The following is a 25,032-nucleotide window of genomic DNA, read 5'->3' as shown; positions in this document are numbered from 1 at the left end:
TGCCATCTGCATCTTGCTTTTTCGGGGAGCTGTCCTCAGGAGGCTTGAGGTGCCACATTTTTTTTGCAGGTGTTTTCACAGCCTTAGCTATGGGGAGAAAGCCGTCCAAATCTATCCCTCCATCATCCCCGCTGGGATGTGTATTGGAGGCCCTTCAACCTCATGCTTTAATGCCTTCCATAAAGTTATCCACACTCATCCATCTCTGCTCTAAAAAATGGCCCTGATATTCCTTAGAGGGTAATTGCAAATGGCCACCTATCAGCACTTTCGACCCCGACATTTTACGGGAGCTAGCAAATTACTGCCATTGTACAGGCAAATGGAAAAAACTCCTCTATGTCCCCGCTTTCTTCTATATGGCCCTTAAGACTGACCCCTCTGTTTTTTCTCACTATTCACCTGCTCACATGGTTTTAGCTATGCCATCTGCTACTCTGGAACCCTCCGCTCCTGCTATGGACCCAGCCGACGAACCTCCACCTTTCCGGGCTTGGAGATCTACCTCCACTGGAGATCTACCACCCCCTGCTCTACTCGGTCAGGCACATTCTCATATAGACCTTCCAGTCCTAGGTCTCCGGAAGTCCAACGTAAATCTTCCTCCAGGTCCAGACATAAGAAAGCCTCACCTAACCTTTCTCCTAGGTTTCCGGAAGTCCCACATAAATCTTCCAGGTCCAGACATAAGGAAACCTTGCCTAACCTTTCACCTTCCAGCTCCCCGGAGAACTCACCCAAATCCTATTCCAGATCTAAAATAGCCTCAACAAAACACCCTTCTCCCTCCTCGCCCACCAGGTCTCCACCCGGCTCCTCCGGCTCTGCTTCCTCCCACACCCCCTCTTCTCTTTACAGGTCATACAGGTCACCAGAGGCCTCTTTGGATTCATCCTCCCCATCTCCCTTCCGCCCCACTCTGCCTCCTCAGTCTTCCAAAGCCCTGCCATTTTCCCCTTCCTCTTGCGCCAACAGTCTTACACTGGCATCTTCCTTCACTCCTCCGCTCACACATTCACATGCCACCACGGAGCCTAATCCTAGCCGCTGAGGGAGGTGGCTGGTGCAGACGGATTGGTTAGGGTTCATGTTCCAATTTTCCCTGTTGGAACTTTCCCATATAGCCAAATTACTTGGGTCCTATACGACTAATCCTACCACTTTTATAAAAGAATTTCGATATATTATTCAATCCTACAACCTTACTTTCCATGACATTTTTATGATCCTGTCTAATAACTTACTTCCCGAGGAGTGCAGGCGGGTCTGAGAGCAGGCCAGACAACACACAGATGAAGTTCACCAAACTCTAGCCTCCCACCCTCCGGGGGCAGAGGTGGTCCCAGACCAAGAACCACACTGGGACTATAACAGTCTGGGTGGGATCTTGGCCAGGGACCGATTTTTAACTTGTCTCCTGACAGGCCTCCGTAAGATTGACCTCAAGGCAGTAAATTATTCTGAACTTTCAGAGATTATCCAGGATATGAAGGAAAATCCTTCTGCATTTTTGGAACGCCTTACGAAAGCCCTGTTGCAGTTCACGAACTTGGACCCAGAATCCCCGGAGGGATTCACTTTTTTAATCAGTATTATTTAGACATCAAGGCCAACCCCAGACATTTGGAAAAGGGCCCTTTAACTCCACAGGCAGAAGTCCTGGAGACAGCTTTCAAAGTGTACCATGCACGACACTACAAAGCTCGCAATCATTGCCACGTAATAGCTGCTGCTGCTTGACCGACCGAGGTGACAGGCTACCCATCCCATCCCATTCATGCTGCTCCCCCACCTCCTGGGGTGCATGAACCACCGGGTTCGTACTTCAAATGTGGTAAGATGGGTCACTGGGCTCGAGGATACCCTAATCCCCATCGAAGTCCTAGGGGACCTTGTCCAAGGTGTCATAGGGAAGGTCACTGTAGATTGTCTTCGTGTGCTTTGTGGCATGGAGGCATTGGACCCAAAAAATTCCCAGGTTGACCTATTGGGCTTGGCCCTGGATGACTGAAGGTGCCCGGGGTCCTCCCTTAACGACCCGACTGCCACTGTCTTCTGCAACCAGGAGCCACAGGTACTTCTCACTGTGTCAGGACAGCTCATCTCGTTCCTCTTGGATAGCGGAGCAACATAATCGGTTCTGAAGGAATTCTGGGGGCCAACCTCTCCTTCAAGTTCCCCTATTGTTGGGGTAGGCAGACAGCCTTATTTACCTCAACAGACTCCACCACTCAGTTGTGTGTTTAGACGTATTTTTCTCACTCATTCATTTCTAGTTATGGCAACTTGTCCAGTACCCCTTATGGGGAGGGACCGTTTAACTAAGGTTGGAGCCTCCATTTCTTTCACTCCCCTTATTTGCTTTATTTCAGATTTGTCAGTGACGCAGCTTCTTCTCCTGGCCCCCCAACCTTCTGACACTAATGCGTCTTTTCCTCTTCCAGCCTCCCAAGTGATCCTCTGGTGTGGGACACCCAAAATATGCCGTCACTAAACACCATGCCCCATTGTTATTCATTTACAAAACCCCACCAAGTATATTACTCAAGCTCAGTACCCCCTCTCTTCCCAGAACCTCAGAGGACTTAAACCTATTATCTCTGACCTTTTGAGGAAAAGGCTGCTTCGCACCACCTCCTCCCACTTTAATACCCCTATACTGGCTGTTAAAAAATCTAATGGGACTTATCGTCTGGTTCAGGACCTCTGGCTCATTAACTCTGCTGCTGTTCCTCCTCACCCAGTTGTCCCTAATCCCCTCAGCCTTCTTTCTAACATTCCTCCAGGAACCTCTCACTTCTCAGTTCTAGACCTCAAGGATGCTTTTTTCTCCATTCCCCTCAGCCCTCAATCTCAAAACATCTTTGCCTTCACCTGGACCGATCCTGACACTAATTTTTCCATGCAGCTCACCTGGACTTTCCTTCCCTAGGAATTCAGGGACATCCCACACCTCTTTGACTAGGCTTTGGCCTATGATCTGCTCTGTCTCTCCATAAATCAAAACTAATTCAATATGTAGATGGCATTCTCCTATGCAGCCCGTCTTTGGACAGACACTGCAGCCCCATTAAATTTCCTATCCAAAAGGGGTTATAGAGTTTCACTTTTAAATGCTCAATTGTCCACCACTCAGGTAACGTATTTGGGATTAGCCATAACCCCAACCCAAAAGGCTATCACTCTGGACAGAAAAAAACTAATTCAATCTCTTGCAGTTCCTTCCACCAAAGAAGGTCTTATCATTCCTGGCAGTGGCCAGTTTCCTGCATTCCTGGATCCCCTCCTTTTCTCCCCTCACCCATCCCCTATATGAAGCAGCTCTTGGCTCCCTGCATGAGCCCCTTCTCCATCCTGTTACCAAACCCTTCCAGAGACTCCAACAGGCCCTTATCCAGGCTCCAGCTCTTCATCTTCCAGACTTAACTCGGCCTTTTTCTCTTTATGTAGCAGAAAAGGAGGGATATGCCCTTGGGGTCTTAGGACATCAATTGGGACCTTATCTTGCGCCTGTAGCATACCTGTTAAAGAAGATGGACCTCACCACTCGGGGCTGGGCACCCTGCATACTTGCTTTGGCTGCTGCTGAGCTTCTTATTCGTGAGTCAAAGAAACTAACCTTTGGGGCACCCACCACAGTCTTCTCTCACCATAATCCGTCTAACCTCTTAACTTACAAAGGCTTACAAATCCTACCCGCTTCCCGAGTTCTTTCCCTGCAGGTGGCGCTGGTAGAAGATGCCAGTCTCACCTTTCAATGCTGCCCTCCCCTTAATATCTCAAATCTTCTACTTCAACCTAATGTTAATGATTCCCCATCCCATTCCTGCATAGAGATCCTAGAGGACCTACTGCCCCACCCCTCACATATACAGGAGGGCAGACTGTCCCAGGCTACTCATACCTGGTACACAGATGGCAGCTCCTTTGTATGTGATGGGACCCATAGAGCAGGCTATGCCATAGTATCAGACATAGAGATAGTCAAGGCAGGGGCACTCCCTGCCCATACTACTAACCAGCAGGCTGAGCTGGTAGCTCTCACCCATGCCTTTCAGTTAGCTGAGGGACAATCTTTAAATGTTTACACAGACTCTAAGTATATGTTTCATATCCTCCTGTCCCACGCAGCTATCTGGAATGAGCGTGGGCTTCTTACGACAAAAGGAGGATCCACAGCTAACTCAAGTTATATGATGAACCTGTTAAAAGCCTCCCATCTCCCTAAAGCTATAGGAATTATTCACTGTCGGTCTCACCAGTTCAACAGTTCCATTGTTTCCAAGGGAAATAATCGGGCTGACAGAGCAGCTAAGACAGCAGTGCTCCAGAGCCCAGACCTATCTCAGTCACCTCAGGGAGTCCTTACAGTGCAGCCCATACTCTCACAGACACCTCCTGACACCCAACAGATGCTGTCCTACCTACATCAGCTTTCATCCTAATAACAAAGCTCCACTTCATTTTGTTAGGGCTCACCTCCAACCCACCCCTGAGGATATCAGGTTCCTAAAAGCTATCACTACCTCCTGTCAGATCTGTCAAAAGTCAGATACTAAGACCAAATACTGGAGCTTCCCTTTTCCTACTCACCAGGCCAGGGACTCCCTTCCAGGAACTGACTGGCAGCTGGATTTTACTCATATGCCCACAGTCAAAAGAATTAAATATCTCCTGGTTTTGGTGGATACAATGTCTGCGTGGGTTGAAGCCTTCCCCACCACCAACAAGAGAGCCCAGACAGTCTCCAATGTTCTTCTCCGAGAAATCATTCCCCAGTTTAGAATTCCAACCTCTCTTCAGATAATGGGCCTGAGTTCACTTCCCAGATCATTCAAAACCTGTCCAAGGCTCTTAACATTCCCTGGCATTTCCATATCCCATGCAACCCTCAGTCTTCAGGTAAGGTAGAACAGACTAACTGCTCCATAAAAGATGCCCTTGCTGTTTGGGCACTGGGACCGATTCGTGAGGGCAACCAGGTGGGCAGGAGTCCCTTTGTCTCAATAGCCTGCCTGCAGCAAGTAAGGTAGGCCTTTTTTTTGTGAGCTACCTGGCCAGCAAGGAGACCTGATCTCGGTACCAGAAGATGCATCAGTGGGCAAAGAGACCTGTTCCTGTAAAAGAAGATCCATAGGGGAACATTCAGAGGAAGAGATGGGCAGGCGCCAATGCAAGAATTCACCCAACAATCTGAAAAACAACATGAAACCACCAGAACACAGCGAACTTACAAAAGGAGGTCACCTTAATCAAAAAGAAGTAGAAAAAATTGACTTTATGAAAGTGATAGGGGCCCTTAAACAGGAGGTGGTAAATTCCCTTAAAGAAATGGATGAGAAGAATAACAAAAAGTTTGAAGAATTGAGTAAATCCATAAATGATATCCTAGGAAACCAAGGAAAAACAATCAAACAGATAATGGAAACAATTCAAGACTTCAAAAACTGAAATGGAGGCAAGGAAGAAAACACAAACCGAGGGCCAGCTGTGATGGAGGAAGGTCATTAGTTAATTAATAAAGAAACTGCTTGGCCTGATAGGTTAGAACATAGGTGGGTGGAGTAAACAGAACAGAATGCTGGGAGGAAGAGGAAGTGAGCTCAGACGCAATGCCGCTCTTCTCCAGGGCAGACGCGATGAAGCTCCGACACAGGATGGACATAGAATAGAATCTTCCTGGTAAGCGCACCTCGTGGTGCTACACACATTTATAGAAATGGACCAAGCAATGTTTATATGAATACAGTTTGTGTGTTGTTATTTCGGGGCATAAGCTCGCCAAGGTGGCCAGGAGCAGGGTGGCAGGAACGCAGCCCGCAACTCCTTCAACACAGCTGGATATGGCAAGTCTAGGTAAATGAATAGAGACTACAGAAATAAGCATAACCAACAGAATATAAGGGATAGAAGAAAGAATCTCAAATTCTGAAGATACCATAGAGAAAATAAATGCACTGATCAAAGAAAACAGCAAATCCAACAAGCTCTCATCACAAAACATTCAGGAAATCTGGGACACAATAAAAAGACCAAACCTAGGAATAATAGGAGTAGAAGAAGGAGAGGAAGTACAGCTCAATGGCCCAGAAAATATACTTAATAAAATTATAGACGAAAACTTTCCCATCCTAAAGAAAGATATTCCTATGAAGGTTCAAGAAGCATACAGAACTCCGAATAGACTGGGGAAAAAAACCATCCCCTCGCCATATAATAATCAAAACACAAAACATACAGAATGAAGAAAGACTATTAAGAGCTGCGAAGGAAAAATGTCAAGTTACTTATTAAGGTAAACCTATCAGACTTACACCTGACTTCTCTATGGAAACCATGAAAGCCAAAGGTCCTGGATAGATGTACTGCAGAAACTAAAAGACCATGGATGCAAGCCCAGAATACTATACCCAGCCAAGCTTTTGTTCACCATAAATGGAGAAAGCAAAATTTTCCAAGATAAAAACAAATTTAAAAAAATATGTAGCCACAAATCTAGCCTTACAGAAAGTAGTAGAAGGAAAATCACAAACCAAGGAGTCCAACAATGCCTACAATAACTCAGACATCTAGTGACCCTTCATCAGCACAACTCGAAGAAGGGAAACACACAAACTCTACTACCAAAAAAAAAATTGATCAGAGTTAACAACCACTGGTCATCAATATCACTTAATATCAATTGACTCAATACACCTATAAGAAGGCACATGCTAAGAGATTGGATACAAAAACAGGATCCAACATTCTGCTGTTTACAAGAAACACACCTCAACCACAAAGACTAAATCTACTCAGAGTAAAGAACTGGGAAAAGGTTTATCAAGCAAATGGACCTTAGAAACAAGCAGGTGTGGCCATACTAATTTCTAACTTCTAATGTGAAGTTGACTTCAAACTAAAATCAATCAGAAGAGATGGAGAGGGACATTTTATGCTCATAACTGGAACAATATATCAGGATGAAGTCTCAATCCTGAATATCTATGCCCCTAATATAAAAGCACCCACTTATGTAAAAGAAACATTACTAAAACTCAAGGCAGTCATCAAATCACACACACTAATAGTAGGAGACTTCAGCACTCCTCTCACACCAATGGACAGGTCAATCAGACAGAAACCTAACAGAGAAATAAGAGAATTCATGGAGGTAATGAATCAAATGAACTTGACAGACATCTACAGAACCCAAATTCCACCCAAATAGGAAAGAATATACCTTCTTCCCCGCAGCTCATGGAACCTTCTCGAAAATTGACCACATACTCGGTAACAAAGCACACTTCCACAGTTACAATAAAATATTAGTATAACCACCTGTGTCTTATCAGATCACCATGGATTAAAGTTAGAATTCAACAACAATGCTACCCCCAGAAAGCCTACAGACTCATGGAAACTGAACTTCTACTTCCTTCCTGGTTGCCCTGCCTATACTTCCTGCCTGGCTACTGGCCAATCAGAATCTTCTTAAACAAGTACAAGATACAAATTGTTACAGGGAAAAACCATTGTCCCACAGCACCATAGCAACTCTCATAAAGGAAAGCATTTAGTGGAGTTTTCTTGCAGTTTCCGAGGGTTAGTCTATTATCATCATGACAGAAAGCATGGTCACATGCAGGCAGATATGGTATGGGAGAAAAAGCTGAGAGAGTTATATATCTGGATCTGCAGGTAGCAGGAAGAGAGAGGCCCTGGGACTGGCTTGAAACTTTGAAACCCTAAAGCCAACCCCCAGAGACACACTTCCTCTCATAAGGTCATATTCTCTAGTCTGTGTCAAGCAGCACCACTCCCTAAAGACCAAGCATTCAAATATATGGATCTATGGGGGCTATTCCTGTTAGACCACCACAGACACTAGCAACTTTTATAGGGCAGAGAATGATGGATTAAAACCACAGTACTGTGGAGAGGTAGACATGTTGCAGATCCAGAAGCTAATTGCCTTGTCTTGGACTGGTTCTGGCATTCCTTGCCAACCTCAGTCTCAGAACTAACACCTTGTGACTAATAGATAAAAACCTTTCTGAAATCTGTCAGTGTAGCAGCCCACTAGCTTCCACTAACCCCAAAGCCAAGGATGTCCCGAGATAACACTGTAGGCCTATGGAAAGCTCGCTCCATCTTTCTTCAACTGCCTCTCTGATGTGCCCACCAATGTTTTTATGTTGTCTTGATTTGTGACTTTTTGTTTGGTTAAAAACTTCCTGATAGGGGGCTGGAGAGATGGCTCAGTGGTTAAGAGCATTGCCTGCTCTTCCAGAGGTCCTGAGTTCAATTCCCAGCAACCACAGGGTGGCTCACAACCATCTGTGATGAGGTCTGGTGCACTCTTCTGGCCTGCAGACATACACGCAGACAGAATATGTATACATAATAAATAAATTAAAAAAAAACTTCCTGATAGGGAACTGGAGAGATGGCTCAGCGGTTAAGAGCATTGCCTGCTCTTCCAAAGGTCCTGAGTTCAATTCCCAGCAACACATGGTGGCTCACCACCATCTGTAATGAGGTCTGGTGCCCTCTTCTGGCCTGCAGGCATACACACAGACAGAATATTGTATACATAATAAATAAATGAATATTAAAAAAAACTTCCTGATATTGCTGCTGATATGGATCTTTTGGGGGGTAACCTAAATATGTGATTTTGGGCCACAGTCACCCATACATACTCCAGAATAAGCTGAATCTTTAATTCTTTTGAAATGAGAGCTGTTTCTGCAACATTACCAGACTTAGAGAGTCCTGTTATTACTAGATATTGCACACTTATTTATTTAGAACTCAGTAAATGATGTTCTTTATAAAACCACAAGGTCATTATCCTTCATTTACACAATCCATGCCATCTCACACTAACCCTAGTGATCACATAGTACTGGAGGGCTCCTCTCACATAAGATGCTATTTCTATTCTACACAAGCCCCTTTGTTTAACTTCTGTGAGATTAGACATAGTACTTATAGGTTTAACAAATCCCACTTCAGGTCTAAGCATGGAACCAATGCTCCTTCCTGACAATACTCTTTGAATCAAACAATTCGCTTCTGATTCCCCAGGAAGCCATAATTTCCAGACAGTAAATTTATTGTTATTTTTTGGTGGAAACAGTTCTTAGTTTTTTCTATTTCCTAGTGCCACTTGTCAGCCTGTAGGCCTGCATACAACCACTCTACTGTAATTTTTACATAAGTATAGCAAGAGTCCTAGGAACCAGGGAGTATCTCACTCACATGTTTGCATTGCATTTGTGTGGTGCAGAGTCTCATCTGTTATGGTCCTGAGGCTCCTAAAGCATCAAGAGGAAAGCTGCAGACCCTCTCAGCTCCCAGCACCCTTTCTGTACAGCTAAGAAAACCATCTGCAAGTAGCTAGGATATATGGCAAGAACGGACTGGGTTATTTGCAGTGGATTATTTCCCTTATGAGTATTTTCCCAACATGTAGCTTATTGTATAAATGAAAGAGCCATCACATGGAGACATCAAACAGGGTTAGGTATATACTATTGAGATTGATGTCAAAGTTCAACTCATTCACTTTAACAGTCAATATAACATAGGACACTTTCATCAAGGAAAGCAGGGGAAGCCTTTGCATTCTAGAAGTTAACTCTTGAAATTATTTATTAGTTTGGTCAGCCCCCTTAAATTATTTACTTTTAATACTTAGGATCTTACTAGAAATAAATAAAAAAACCCACAAAAGTAACACCATCATTGTCGGTAAAGCATTTGGAGGACAAGAGCATATTTCATGGCAGTTGAAAATGATTTGGCATGCTTACTTAGGGGACAGTAACTACTGAATATATTAGTATTCATAGATATTGGTTCTTGTGTTTTTCCATCATTTTTCCTTTCTTAAGTCACTTTTTATACGATATTTTCTTATATATTTCAGTCCTCTATATTTATGTTATGAGCACATGGTCTTTTGATATTTCACACAAAAATGACTTTTATCCTCAGTTTAATATCAAGCTGTCTATTTTGGCCTGTTGCAAATTTGAGAAAGAAAACATTTTCAGAGACAGAGAGACTACAAATAACTATACTACCATATACTTAGTGATGCCCACTTCCTTTCTTTTCCCATTGACAACAGAGAAAGAGAGAGAGATTTATTTTTAATGTCTTATAACTTGGGCAATGGATTGTTTGAGGATTCAGTATTTACTACTTTACATAATGCCTTGGTCAAATATCTTTCAAAAGGGGATTTAAACAGAAGAAAGTTTGATTTGGCTCACATTTGAGAGATTATATTCCACTATGGCAGGAAAGCATGGTTTGGGGATTGTATAAAGACCGTGGCCACAGAAGTATGAGGCCACCTGCTCTGGTTTTGGGACTGAGGAGCAGAGAGATGAGAGAAAGTACAGCCTAGATCTAAATCCCACCCAATGTCCTCCCTTACTGACCTATGTTCTCCAGGGAAGCTCTACCTCCCCAAGATCCACAGCCTCCCAAAATAGTATCATCCACTAGGGACTGAGTGTTCAAACCTCTCAACCTGATGGAGGAAGGTCATTGGTTAAATAAAAAGAAACTGCTTGGCCCTCATTGGTTAGAAGATAGGTGGGAGGAGTAAACAGAACAGAACGCTGGGAGGAAGAGGAAGTGAGCTCAGACTCGACAGCTCTCCTCTCGGGAGCAGACGCCTCAGAGAGACGCCATGCTCCCAGCTCCCAGGCAGACGCATGTGATGAAGCTCCGACCCAGGATGGACATTGTCTAGAATCTTCCCGGTAAGCGCACCTAGGGGCGGTACACAGATGATTAGAAATGGGCTAAATTAATATGTGAGATTTAGCCTAGAAGAGGCTAGATAGAAATGGGCCAAGCAGTGATTAAATGAATACAGTTTGTGTGTTGTTATTTCGGGCATAAGCTAGCCAGGCAGCCGGGGTGCTGGGGACGCAGCCCCGCCGCCCTTATTACTACATCAACCTATTGGGAACATTTCACATTCAAGCTAGAGCTGGCTCTCTTTACTAGTCACAAAGTGTTCTGCCTAATTTTATGGTACTTTGCATGCAGTCCTAATAACATTCCTGTCCTTTTTGTTTCTCTTTAGAAAGGAAAGTTTTATTTTGGACATAGCCTCAAAGGACACAGTCCTTGGTGGCCTGCCTCCACATGGCGGCAGGGGCAATGTGTACTTCTTAGCATATTGGAAGCAGAAAGTGGAGGGAGTCTAAAGAACTGGAACACACAGATTGAGTACTGGACAGTGCTTTCTTTGATTTTGATTATAATCTTTAGTTCTTATTTAAAAGACAGTGTTATATTTATAGGTCTGCCTGGTGTCTCCTTTTTTCAGTGATGCGATCATTGAGTATTTTTATTAATTACAATCTAATTATATTTTAGTTTCTCTGTAAATGAAAAGTCTTCACCTATTTTTGTATTGTGAAAATTCATTGATTTCTGCTATGTGTTCTCTGAGTTTTTGTTGGTTTGAGGGCTATCTGTGGGGAAACAGTAGCCTTCCTTCTTCTTATTTCTTGTCCAGTTTCTGCTTTTATCTTTGCTTAGGATTTTGTTACCTCAGTGATTTATATGGTTAATAAATTTGTTATGGATTTTTAAAAAAATGTAGAAAGAAAAGGGGATCTTGCCTACTGTGGGAATTGGAATAAAGCCTTAATGATGGGGGACTTTCTAAGAAGAGGATTCAACATCTGCCATCCCTGTGTTTAAATGTTCCCATCATTTTCAGGTTCCAAAGCAAACAGAAGCATACTGTGTCCAATTTATCTAATTATCAGACTACATGCTGGCTTAGCCCATTAACAATCTGCCAGTCCATATTCCCTGTAAAATAACTTCCACAAAAAGTAAACAATTACACACAAAACACAGATATCCACAATATGGTCGTAGATATATACATACATGGATATTTATGTGTTATATTACTTAACTGTTTTCAATTTCAATGCTACTAAGTTTAGCAAGCACTTTTATATCTCTCAGATGTTTCAGGAAGTAAACAAGGACATTTAATTTGCTTTTAGTTACTAAGACTGTGTGTATAACTGATATTAGCCACATTCATTCTTTCCCCCTTTTTTATTAAAAATGTGTGTATCTCTGTGTGTACATATATACACGTCAGCTTCTTCTTATAAGCCATGTGTAATCAGTCACTCCTTTATATTAGGAGATCACAGTTACACTGAGCTGAAGTGTTAAAAAAGAGATCCTGAAGCAGCCCAAACCTAACTTCAAACCTCACTGTCCCATTCAGAAAACTCCTGGCCTGGTTGTATTTCTGCACCCCAGACTCTGTATCTATAAATATTAATTTGGGTGCAGCAGTTTCCTTGTGGTGCAGTCCTGACGATATAGCAAATCTCTAAAGCGTGTCTGGTTCCTCGTAAGATGCTAACGAATGCTGCTTCCTGTGTTTATTTTCACAAAACTGAAAGTCGCTGTGCTGAAGTATGCATACTTTTCAGAAAATGCAAGTGTTGGGGGCTAGAGTGATGGCTCAGTGGTTCAGAACACATATGACTCTTGCAGTGGATCTGAGTTCTGCTCCCAGAACCCATATCCTCATGTGCACAACTCCAGCTCCAGTTAAGCCAAGGCTACTGCCCTCCACAGGCAATTGTACTCACATGCACTCATATTCCAGGCACTTTCAAGGGCTGACTTTGAAGGACCAATAGCTTTGGTTTTTCTTTGGTCAGGAGAACAAATGACTCCCCCTAAGGACATCAGAGACTTTTGGGATCTGTCTGACTATATTTGGATCCAATAGTCACTAAAAGTTCAGGAGAGGTGGGAAACTACACATTCAGCATGGAGGCTAACCTCTTCAAAACATTATCAAGGCTGTGCCAGCAGGAAAGGAAGATAGATGAGATCATATGAGTAGCTTTTCGTTCGTGTCAGAGCTAATATCATGGAAATAAAATCATGTTTCTAAGACTTGAATATAGGCACCTTTGTCTATTTGTTATTTTAGTGGTCAAGTATAACAAGGAAGAAGCACTCTTCCTTATCATATGCTGGGACTCAGAAGCTTAATTTCACTTTTCATAAAAGGGGTAATTCATTCTGAAATCATGATGTATCTTAGACAATTCTGCATGTATGTATGCTTCTCTTTCACCTTGGAAAATGAAGGCAGATAGATAGATGGCAGATATATAGATTCATAGATACATAGATAGATAGAGATACAGATATATACATACAGAGATAGATAAATATAGATAGAGAGTTGATAGATGGATAGATAGATGATAGATAGATACACAGATATAGATAGATAGATACAGAGATACAGATATATAGATACATAAATATGAAGAATAAGAAAGGAATGGAAAAAGGGTGAGAGTAAAGGAAAAAGGGAAGCAGTGAAAGGAGACTAGAAAAGGAAAGTAAGGGAGACAGGGAAGAAGGGAAAAAGGGAAGGAGAAAGAGGGAAGAAGGGAGGGAGGGAGGTTCACATGAGCACGCAGCTTAGGACACTTTCCCCAATATCGCTCTGCTGCATCCCTCCGCCTAAGCACACTGAACATTTTCATTCTGTTTCTTGGATGAGCCGTGCTTGTTCTCATCCCAGGGAAAGGTGCGTTTACTTCTTAGTCTGAGAATTTACTTTCTGTCTCCCTACAACTTTATTTTCCTATGTCCACTTGGTGAAATGTTTGTTTACATGAATAAAATAGAAGACACTGACCAGGAGAGAAAGAATGCACCCTCAGTTCATCCAGTGATTACATGGACTGCAGCATTGAAGGAAAAGTCTCTATGTATAAAAAATTCATTAAAACTATTAAAATTGCTTTTCTGAGAAGTATGTGCCTAAGTAATACATGACAGTCCCAGTGAGGCTTGAATTTTCTCTCTTGGAAAGTAGAGTCTTTCCGTCCTAATGAAATAAAGTGAAATGTAATTACACACTGAATATCACACTAATTAGAAATCTCTCATGGAGAGAAACACATCAGCATTACCTTGGGTGGATGGAAATGCTATTACCTAACTTTCTTTAAGTAATTTGTTTTGGTTTGTTATAGCTAATCATTCTTATCATAGTTTTCTCTAATAATTGCTAAGATACTTGGTTTTTGTTTTGAAATTTTCTTAACTGTTTCAATCCTTTTGTTGCCCTTTATTTTAAGAAATGGTCTCTTATTGAACTCACATTCCCCTCTTGAATATGCGAGGCATGTGGTCCTCAACCTGTGGGTCATGACCCCCTTGACAAACCTCTGTCTCCAGAAACGTTTCTATTACAATTCATAAGAGAAGCGTAAGTAGAGTTATGAAGTAGCAATGAAAACATTTTATGGTTGAAGGTCACAGCACCAGGAATGTTGAACCTCACTGCACTTCACACTATCACCAACAATTATTTTAATGACATGCAGAGAACCTGTTGGTCTCACTAACCCAGCTGTGCTTGTTCCACTGTTAGTCAAGAAGGATGGATTCTGAATCTTCTTTCTGACTGGGGGATGCCAACCCCATTTCACTTTGAGAACCTGTTAGTTGCCATCAATTCCCTCTGCATGAGTTTGGGCTTCACTTAGCTTCCCTCCTCCACAATTTGCAGTACTCTGGATCAATCCAAGGGCTTTTTGCATGCCAGGCAAGTGTTCTGCCACTGTGCTCTGTCCCTCCTGGTTCCTTTGAGGTAGAATCTCACTGTGTAACTCAGGCTGCCTACTAACTTCCCATGTGGCCTAGACCACCCTTGGACTGTGGTTCCTCTGCCTTTGCCTTCCAAGTGCCAGCATCACAGGTGTGAGCCAGCATGCTTGCTTTAGTATGTTTGACTTCAAATCCATAAGGACACTGATATCTTCCTAAGTTTTATGGTTATATTTATTCAAGTGGAAATGCTATTTAACTACATTCTATCTTTCATTCAATATATCCAAAACCATTATCACCTGACTTTATATGCCTTGGTTTGTTGAGTTCATAAATAGCTACCTTTGTCATAGATATTTATATGGTTAATCATGAGTACAATCTGGCAGTTATTATATTTCTTGCACTTTTGACACTTTGCTAATGAGTTATTTTTAATGACTTACTTTTCTACTCATTGACTCTCCCCTTCTCTTTCCCATGCTTTCTCTTACCATTCTCTGCCTCCCTCACTCCCTGCCCTGTTTAAATCACACTGTGTACTTAAGGTATTCATTGTAACTTCTGACAGCTTCGTGGCTATTCTTGTTTGTCAACTTGATTACTTCTGGAATTAACTAAAGCTCAAAAGATTACATACACCTCCGAGGGATTATTTGAACCTTTTGAGGCGGGAGAGTCCATCTTCAATCTGGGCCACCACTTCTGGTGGCAGCTCTTTGCCTGCTTGCCCTCACTCTCTCTGGAAGGTTCATTCCTTCCTGGTATTGGAGCCTACTTCTTCAGGATTCCAGCATACACTAAAGATCAGCTGATACGTCCAGCCTCACAGACTGAACAACTACTGGATTCTTGGACTTTCCATCAGGAGATAGACATTGTTGGAATAGTCAGACTATAACCCGTAAGCCACTGTAATAAATCCTCTGTGTGTGTGTGTGTGTGTGTGTGTGTGTGTGCGTGTGTGCGTGCATGTGTGTGTGTTAGCGAGAGAGATGTTAGGTAGATAGATGATAAATGATAGGTAGGTAGGTAGATAGATAGATAGATGATGGAAGATAGATAGATAGATAGATGATGGAAGATAGATAGATAGATAGATAGATAGACAAATAAATACATAGATTCATTTGATCAATTCTGTTTTTCTAGAGCAACCTGAATAATACAGGCTGTGAGGCCATGTGGAGGTAGTGGTCTCTTTTCTGATCCACATAGTAGCACAGGAAACATGCCTAACCATGATGTAAAGCTAATTCATAAACTTTTTCATGCAAAACTTTGGTTTTTATGAGTTTGTAAATCAATCTGAGGTGGTGGAGAGCTTCTAGAAGCTATTTTTAAAGTGGACCTCCATGCTTCTGGTGGTGTGGAGATGTGTCATGAAAAGGGCCACAGGGTAGTTCCCATAGCAGGGGCTATGATAAGTGGGGTAGTGTGTCTTTTAGAACTGGGGAGATATTAGAAAAATTTTCTAAAGAGTAGTGGAGTAAAATTATAATGCCTATGGTATCTAATTCTAACCTGGGAAATTTGTTATTCTAGAAATATCTCAATGGATTTTCTGTAATAAACTTCACCAAGAATTATTGTTACCAAGTCATTGAGGGATTGATTTTCAATGATTATTGGTTTTCTTTCCAAAGAGAAACTCTTGCTGCATGTGTTTTAAGCCTGTCAAAAATCTTGCCCATTATACTGAAGAATGAAGTCTGAACATTGGCCCTGGAGGAAAGGCACATTATGAGAACATTCATAGAACTTTACGTTATTATCCCCTTTACGAAGTGTCCCTTTCAGCAAAGAAATATGTATCTATTCTCTGGGCCTCCCACTAGTACATGATGACTATGACTGGCAAGAACAAGGTTCCCAGCAGAATCTTACCCTCAGACATATTAGACCCTAACTGTGTGTGATGTTTTTTCAGGAATCCTATGTATTATGAATCTGATTCTTAGCTTTCATTCCTTACTACCCGGTGTAGGAACAATAATCTTTTAAAGAGTAAATCATACTTGTGCTGGGTCAGTTCCACTTTACCTGGAATAAACCTAGGTTTTGGCTAGGTCCCCTACATTACTAGTACTGTACATGGAACTTGACTTTCCCATTATAAATGAGCCCTTCATACACAGCACATGATCTAAATCTTTAGATGGTAATTTTTCATAAGGTTCTTGATATTGAGGTACCAGTTGTAAATATCAGTTGACCTGAGTCTCCTCTCCTCATGAGTTCCCTGAGTCGCTAGCATATTTTGATATCAGATCATTTCCATCTGTTCTGTATTTGTATATATGCCATGAGTATTATCCTCTACACAGAATTTCACTTTTATGAGGTCCAGATGGTAGGACTGAGATCTGATAAAAGATGGCATTTCTCACAAGTAAAAAGGCTTCACCACAGTCTGGAATCAAGTTGCAGGTAGCATTTCTAAATTTGGGAGAATGGGGTTCTTACTGGTTTCTATGTCATTCAAAGGTTTGGCCACTATGTGACTTTTAGAATATAACAAACATAACTTTTAGAATTTACAAAGCAGTGTGTTCTTTGTGATCACTTACATGCTGTCTTGTGTGTACATTATAAAAGTATGTGAGCTTAAAATATGCATACATAATATCTCTCTTTAAAATAATCAGCTAGATAGCATTTTTCTAACTTTTTGCTTCTGCTAATCATCTTTATATCAATTCTTGAATATTAAGGCCTTCTGGAGGACAATTTAAAATTTCAGTTGCACACAACCCTTACTGTTCTCTAAGTGATAATAGTTTAGATGTGAAGTTCTTTCTGTCTGTAGTTATTAATGTCACACTTACTCTAGACTACTTCAGACAACAATTTTTTTTAATATTTATTTATTTATTATGTATACAATGTTCTGTCTGTGTGTATGTCTGCAGGCCAGAAGAGGGCACCAGATCTCATTACAGATGGTTGTGAGCCACCATGTGGTTGCTGGGAATTGAACTCAGGACCTTTGGAAGAGCAGGCAATGCTCTTAACCACCGAGCCATCTCTCCAGCCCTTCAGACAACATTTTTAACAGGGTTTTATATATTTTTTATTGATTTTTATCAAGCTCTACATTTTTCTCTGCTCCCCTCCCTGCCGCTCCCCTCCCCTTCAACCCTTTCCCAAGGTCCCCAGGCTCCCAATTTACTTGGAGAATCTTTTCAGACAACCTTTTTATGACTATAACTGTAACTCAAAAGTTTTATGTGTTTCATTTTTAGTGTACTTTAATCAATTAAAATCCTGTTGTAGAATAATATCTCACTATTCTGGTACAGGAGATGTCTTACCTGAACCTGACAAAGTTCTTACAAGTTTACAGCATTCAGACAAATTTCTTATATTTGTGATTATCTAAGTACTACATCCATACGTATGGAGAAAAGCACATGATGTGAGCAGAATGAAAGAGATAACTATTTCACTTAACAGTTTGAAGAATATTAGGAAGTCTTTAGAACGCTAATTGAAGATAGAGAGTAGTATGTCTGTAGTCCAAAATTACTGAAACAACTGGTTAATTTCTATAATCCTACTGCCCTGGAGACTGAGACAGAAGGAACATGAATTCCAGGCAATGGTGGTAAGGTCACCTGACCCCAGTCAACATGGCGGCAGCCACGTGTTGTATGAAAAGGCAACAATTTTTGAGCTGTAAGGATTTTTAAGCGTAATAAGAGAGACCTAAAGGCGTGATCTGCCCTGTCACTGAGCTGCCATGCCACACCACAAGCCGCAGAGGGGAGCAAAAGGTTGTAACCTAAAAAACTGCACCATGCCATGGCTGGAATTGAAAAAGCCAGGGAGCTGCCATGGGCAGTTGTTATCCAGAACCAAAAATTGTAAAAACCGGCGAAACAGCGGCACCCAAGGCCTATAACGGGAATGGGTGCAGATCAGCGCAAACACCCTGGACTCGTGGATGAGCGTCCTTGGACTGTGAGTGGGATGTTATGGCCTGGCTGGATCCGGTCATTCAGGGTGATGCAGAAACCAGAGAGGCTAGGGCCACTCTGAGTGGCATTTACGACTAGGGAAGAAAAAAGGAAAGAGAGGAAATGGGAAAAAAAGATGAAGAAACTGGGGGACCCTGGGTCCCCAGTCGAGTGCATTGTACACCTGGCTCAGTTCAAACACGATTCTGGTTAAGGGAAGCAACTGTAGCAGAATGGGGGGGGGGACTCACCAATTGAAGCCAGGAAGCTGGTGGTAGGAGTGGGAAAAAAACCTGGTTCAGGATCCTGACCCTGGGAAAGGAGTTTTGGGCAGGAGCACCTATCTGAGTCACATGGCACCAATTGTTAAAAATGCTGCAAGTTCCCCGGCAGCAGTAGGCAGCAGGCCCACAGAGCAGCTAGTCCCAGGCAGAGATGGCTGCTGGTTCCCAAGCAATGGCTGGTCCTGGGCAGATTGGTCCCAGCGAGATCAGGGGTGTGTAAGCAGGTGGCAGGTAGAAGGCACATGGACAGACCCATTGTACAGAATAGAATTGGATATTTATTACTTAGAGGGGAGAGAGAGAGAGAGAGAGAGAGAAAGAGGGAGAGAGAGAAGAAGGAGAAGAGGACAGAGATAGTGAGAGAAGGGAGCAGGAGAAGAGGGAGCGCCCACACCAAAAGGGAACAGCGAGAATCAAGATGGCGAGAGGAGGGCAGGGGTCGCCAGGAGTGGGCATGGCTTGTCTCTTAAAGTGACAATTAACCATAACAAATTGTCTTTTAGGTATCTACTCCTTGAATGTTCAGTATCACATGATCATCTCTCAACAAGGCAAGGCCATACCTTATTTTAGAATTCTAATAAACCTTGCCAATATACTCCGATAACACTGGGGTCTATCATTGGGTTAGGAAAGATGCAGGCAGATGTATCCCAAGTGTCTTTCATAAGTTTTTCATGCTTCAGCTAATAAAATGATAGAAACAAGAGTTACAGACACCTGTTTTCATTTAACAAAATACAGCTAATTTATCTCACCCTCTACCAAAACCCATCCAATCACAAAAACACTCAATATCTTAACTCTACTACTCTAAAATAGAAGGAGAAAGGTTAAAATGAAAGCTTATATACCAGTTTTGACAAATTACCACTTTATAATAAAGGACTGAGTTTTTGATTTTTAGAGTTTTCTACATAGTCTTTCAAAAAATTAAATAATACAGAAATAACTTGTTTACATAACCATGTGACCTGTTTCCTGTTTATTATAGGTATTACAGGGTAATTCAATTTTTTGGGCTTCTAATTTTCTGGGAAATCTTTCAACTAAATTAGTTCAGGGGCAATCAGGAATTTAAGAAAGATGTGCTGAGTTAAAACACTGAACCTTTTAGGATAGATGAGGATGAGGGCAAAGACTTTGGTTAAGAAAAAAAAGGTCAGTGCAACAATTCATTATTGTAATTTGATAGCTAATCTTGACTACAACTGGTTAACTAAAACCTAAACAGCTGAATACTGCTGTGAGGGGTTTAATTGTAATCTTTTTTGGATTGTTTGGATCCTAAATCAGGCTCATTTGAGGTCTGAAGATACACCCTAAATCTGAGCCATACCTCTGGTGGCAGCCCACAAAAAAAAAAAAAAAAAAGGAGACGGAAGTAGGAAGCTTTTGGGTTTTGCCTGTTTACCCTTATGTTCACTGGCAAGTCTTGAGCCTGAGGCATTTTTCACTGATGTTAGAACATAAATGCATTGGGATTCCAATAGATACTAAAAATTGGCATCTTTCTAGGACTTCCCAGATTGTGACTGTTCAGTCTCCAGAACTGAACAACTACCAGATCCTTGTCCTTTCTGTTAGGAGACTGGCATTGTTGGACTACTCAGATGGCAGCCTCTGAACCACTCTAATAAGAATACAATAATGCCTCAAGATCAGGACATACCCAAACATAATGAAAGGAACATGCAGCAAGTTTACAGTCAAATTAAATGGAGAAACTTAAAGCAATTTCACTAAAATCAGGAACAAGACTAGGTTGTCCACTCTCTCCATATCTATTAAATATAGTACTGGAAGTTCTAGCTAGAGTAGTAAGACAACCAAAGGAGATCAAGAGAATACAAATCAGAAAGAAAGAAATAAAAATACCATTATCTGCAGTTTATATGATAGTATACATAAGTGACCACTAAAATTCTACCAAGGAACATTTGATAAACAGCTATAGTCAAGTGGCTGGATACAAGATTAACTAAAATAAAAATATCAGTAGCCTTCCTATATACAAATGACAAACCATCTGAGAAAGAATTTTGAGAATTACCATCCTTTACAATATCCTGAAATGATATAAAATATCTTGGTGTAACTAACCAAGCAAGTGAAAGACCTGTATGACAAGAACTTAAGGTCTATAAAGAAAGAAACTGGAGAAGATATCCGAAGATGGAAAGGTCTTCTATGCTCACAGATTAGTAGGATTAACATAGTAAAAATGACCAGTTTAACAAAAGCAATCTACAGATTCAATGCAATCCCTATTAAAATCTCAACACAATTCTTTACAGACCTTCAAAGAATACTCAACGTTTTAGGAAAAACAAACAAACAAACAAACAAAAAAAAACCCCTACAGCAATCCTGCACAACAAAGGAGCTGTCAGGTGTATCACCATTGCTGATTTCAAGTTCTACTGGATAGGTATAGCCATAAAAACCATATGGAATTGGCCTCAAATAAGATAGATTGATTAATGGAACAGAATTGCAGGCCTATTGTGGAAAATTACTTGAGCTACACAAAGACGCGTAACATCTGTTTGTGCTGTGGAATGCTGCTTTAACAGTGTAAAGGTGTGTTACACTTGTCTACGCTCCACTTATTTAAAAATGTAAGGACGTGTTACATCTGTTTGTGCTGTACATGTTTAACTGTGCAAAGATGTGTTGCATTTGTTTCACCTTGCCTGCCTAAGGCATCTAATTGATCTAATAAAAAGCTGAATGGCCAATAGCTAGAAAGAAAAAGGATAGGTGGGGCGGGCAGAGAGAATAAATAAGAGGAGTGTGGAAAGAGAAGAGAGAAAAAGAAGAAAATGAAGGAGAGAGAGAGGGACATGCACAGGGCCAGAAGGCAGGCATCCTCCAGCAGACGTGAGAAGCAGTGAAAATAAGATATACAGCAGAAAAGAAAGGTAAGAAGCCCCAAGGCAAAATGTACAAGAAGAGAAACAGGTTAAGTTAGAAGAGCTAGCAAGAAACAAGCCTAAGCTAAGGCTGAGCATTCATAACTAATAAGAAGTCTCCATTTCATGATTTGGGAGCTTGGTGGTGGCCCCAGAGAAAAAGCCTGATATGAAGACCCAGACATGAATCCACACCCTTATGAACACCTGATGTTTGACAAACAGATATTTTTAGTGTCTGGAATCGTTGTTCCTGAAAGCCCAATCACTTCAACTCCTCATCACATGAAGAAACTCCCCATTATTCTTTCCTAAAACGTTTTCAGAATACTGTGTGGTTTTTCACTTACTTTGCCAGAATAATACATGCATATGTCCCTAGAGAACATCTTAAAAGTTTGCAAGGATCTTATCTTACTATCCTCTTGCAAGCGGAATGTTTACCTTTCCACTGTCTATCTGTAAACACTGAGTATCCATCCGTGTCTACAGAAGGTGTCTCTTCTGTGAAGTTCTCTAATTCCAAATGAGCTTCCCATACAACTCAATAATATATATATATTATTGAGTTGTATGGGGGAAGCTCACATATATATATGAGCTTCCCCCATACATATATATATATATGCATGCACATATAAGTGAACTATAGTATATACATTTACTATATAATAGATATGTAGATATATTATATACATATGTGAATACATATACTTATAAGTGGAGTGTGTGTGTGTGTGTGTGTGTGTGTGTGTGTAGAGGCACACATGCTCATAGAAAGAGAAGAAAGCAGCTTTTTTAGATCATACAGTTGTATGAGAATTATATTACATTCTAGACTAAAAGCTAGTGAGTCCTACTCCTACCTTCCTAAGGGATAATTTGGTGAATATGTTTTGGTCATTTGAGTTCTATTAGTTCTGGACTTTTAAGTAGAGTTTTTGTCACTGATACCCTCTGCAGCCTCAAACTTTTGGCTTGTTATTTTTAAAAATATGTATTGCACTTACTTTTTATTTATTTATGTGTGATTTTTGTATGTGTGCAAGAGAGAGCGAGGGAGGGAGGGAGGGAGGGAGGGAGAGAGGGAGAGAGGGAGGAAGGGAGGGAGAACACAGGTGTATTTGTGTCATGGCTCAAATGTGGAGGTTACAAGACAACATTTGAAAAGCAGGTCTGTCCTACCATGGGATGCAGAGACAGATCTCAGTTCATCAGGCTTAGGAAGCAAGCACTTTATCTGATGAGTCATCTCACCAGCCATATTTATTTGTTTCTTTAGACGAGGTCTTTCATTATGTAGACCAAGATCAGGTGACCAAGCTCTCCCATCTTTACTTAAGTATACCCTGTCTTGTCCCCCAGTTTTCACTAAAATCCTCTTGTGACTTTAATATCTATAAATTATGAGTTGACTATTGTACCTTAAAGGCCTAAAATCAGCTTTGCAAGGTAAAATGGTATGCATTTTGAGCTGGGTGGGTGAATGAAAATGTTCCTCTTTCTACATATGGTAGAGAAGAATGGTTTTATCGAAGCTATAGGGGAGAGAACAGTCAGAGGCATCTGCCATTTTCCAGACTGAACACAGCCAGCAGAATAGACAGGGCCATGAGAGAGAGAGAGAGAGAGAGAGAGAGAGAGAGAGAGAGAGAGAGAGAGAAACTGAGAGAGAAACTGAGAGAGGAAGAGAGGGGAGAGGGGACCAGAATGGGGAGAACCAAGAGAACACATGGCCAAAATGGCTAGGTTATATAAAGGGAAGCAAAGCTCAGAAGGTGGAGAGGTTTAGGGTATGGGGCTGGGGTGGGGAGTAGAGAAGCCAGAGCACTGTAAGGAGTACTTATATTGCTGAGAGAGGCTGGCAGCCAGAGGTACACTTTGGTATGTTAAATAGGCAGCACAGGTAGCCTTTTGTACTGAGTTTCTCTGGTGCCTCACAACCTGAGAGCACAGGAGAAAAGAACTGGGGTATAAAGTGCATTATTTCACTGATATGTCTTGATTTGTGGCAAGTTTGTAAAATCTAACCAATACACCAGTTAGGATCAATTTGTACTACTCAAATATTTTTGCATGTACTTACTTCCATGCTAGTACACTGGCTTCATCAGTGAAGAAGAAATCCTAAAATCCTAACTGAAAAAAAAATGCATTCATAAGATTGGTCAGTAGATAAGACTTATGACACTATTTTGATTAATTATTGATATGAGAAAATCCAGAACACTCTGTGTTGTGCTAACCCTAGGCATGTGGTAAGAAATCAAGCTGATCAAGTCATAAGGAGCAAACCAGGAAGCAGTTTTCCCCCTAAGTCTTCTGCTTTAGTTCCTGACTCCAGGTTCCCACATTAAGTGAATTTCTGGTTTTGTTTCTATCATTGATATAATGTGACCTGAACTGTATCTGAAATAAAACTCTTTAACTCCATAAAAAGATAAATAAATAAATAAATAAATAAATAAAGTGCATTACTGACTAGCACACCCCATTTCCCGGAGTTTGCTGTATCTTAAGGAATATTTTTCCCTTTTAACTCTGTGATGCTCTTTGGTATGCTTCTTACCAATCTGGGACAAAGTTAGCACACTGTTTCTGGATGCCTTCCAGAGAGGAGAGATGTGCCGATGAAGTTGCTGTGGTCCCTTTGTGTCCTACGAGCATCACATGGAAGATTATGCTTGTTTTCCACATAAGGACTTTGATACTCCGAGGTCTTAAAGGATATGCCCACTGCTGCAAAACTGATGAGACCCAAACAGGTTCTACTGAACTCCATGGGTCGTCTTCTTCTTCTTCTTCTTCTTCTTCTTCTTCTTCTTCTTCTTCTTCTTCTTCTTCTTTTGGAGAGAAGACATACCAAAGTACTTGCCATCATAATGTGAAAGTTTCTATTCAAATTGGAAAAAAATAGTAAGATTTGAAATTGGGAATTTAAATATGTTAATATCAGATACCTACTAATGCTCAGTAATAAATTTCTAGGGCAAGCATGTGTTTGCTAACAATAAGAATATAAAAATACCAACTACAGTAATTTTCCTATTGCTGTGTCATAAGTTATCACACATTATTAGTCTTACATAAGATAAAGACTCTACTACCAACGGTGAGGAACAAGTTGGTAATTGCATTTGGAAAAGGAAGGCGGGTAAAACTGCCATATCTGTTAATATTTAGAATGCCGTGGCAGTGGTCAAGTTGAGAGGCACAGATGGAGAAATCTGGAAGAAATAG

This window comes from Microtus oregoni, unplaced genomic scaffold, assembly GCF_018167655.1.
Source record: "Microtus oregoni isolate MIOR12 unplaced genomic scaffold, Mior012 000019F_ref0000042, whole genome shotgun sequence".
In the NCBI taxonomy this organism is placed as follows: domain Eukaryota; kingdom Metazoa; phylum Chordata; class Mammalia; order Rodentia; family Cricetidae; genus Microtus; species Microtus oregoni.
This window is presented reverse-complemented; position numbering follows the sequence as displayed.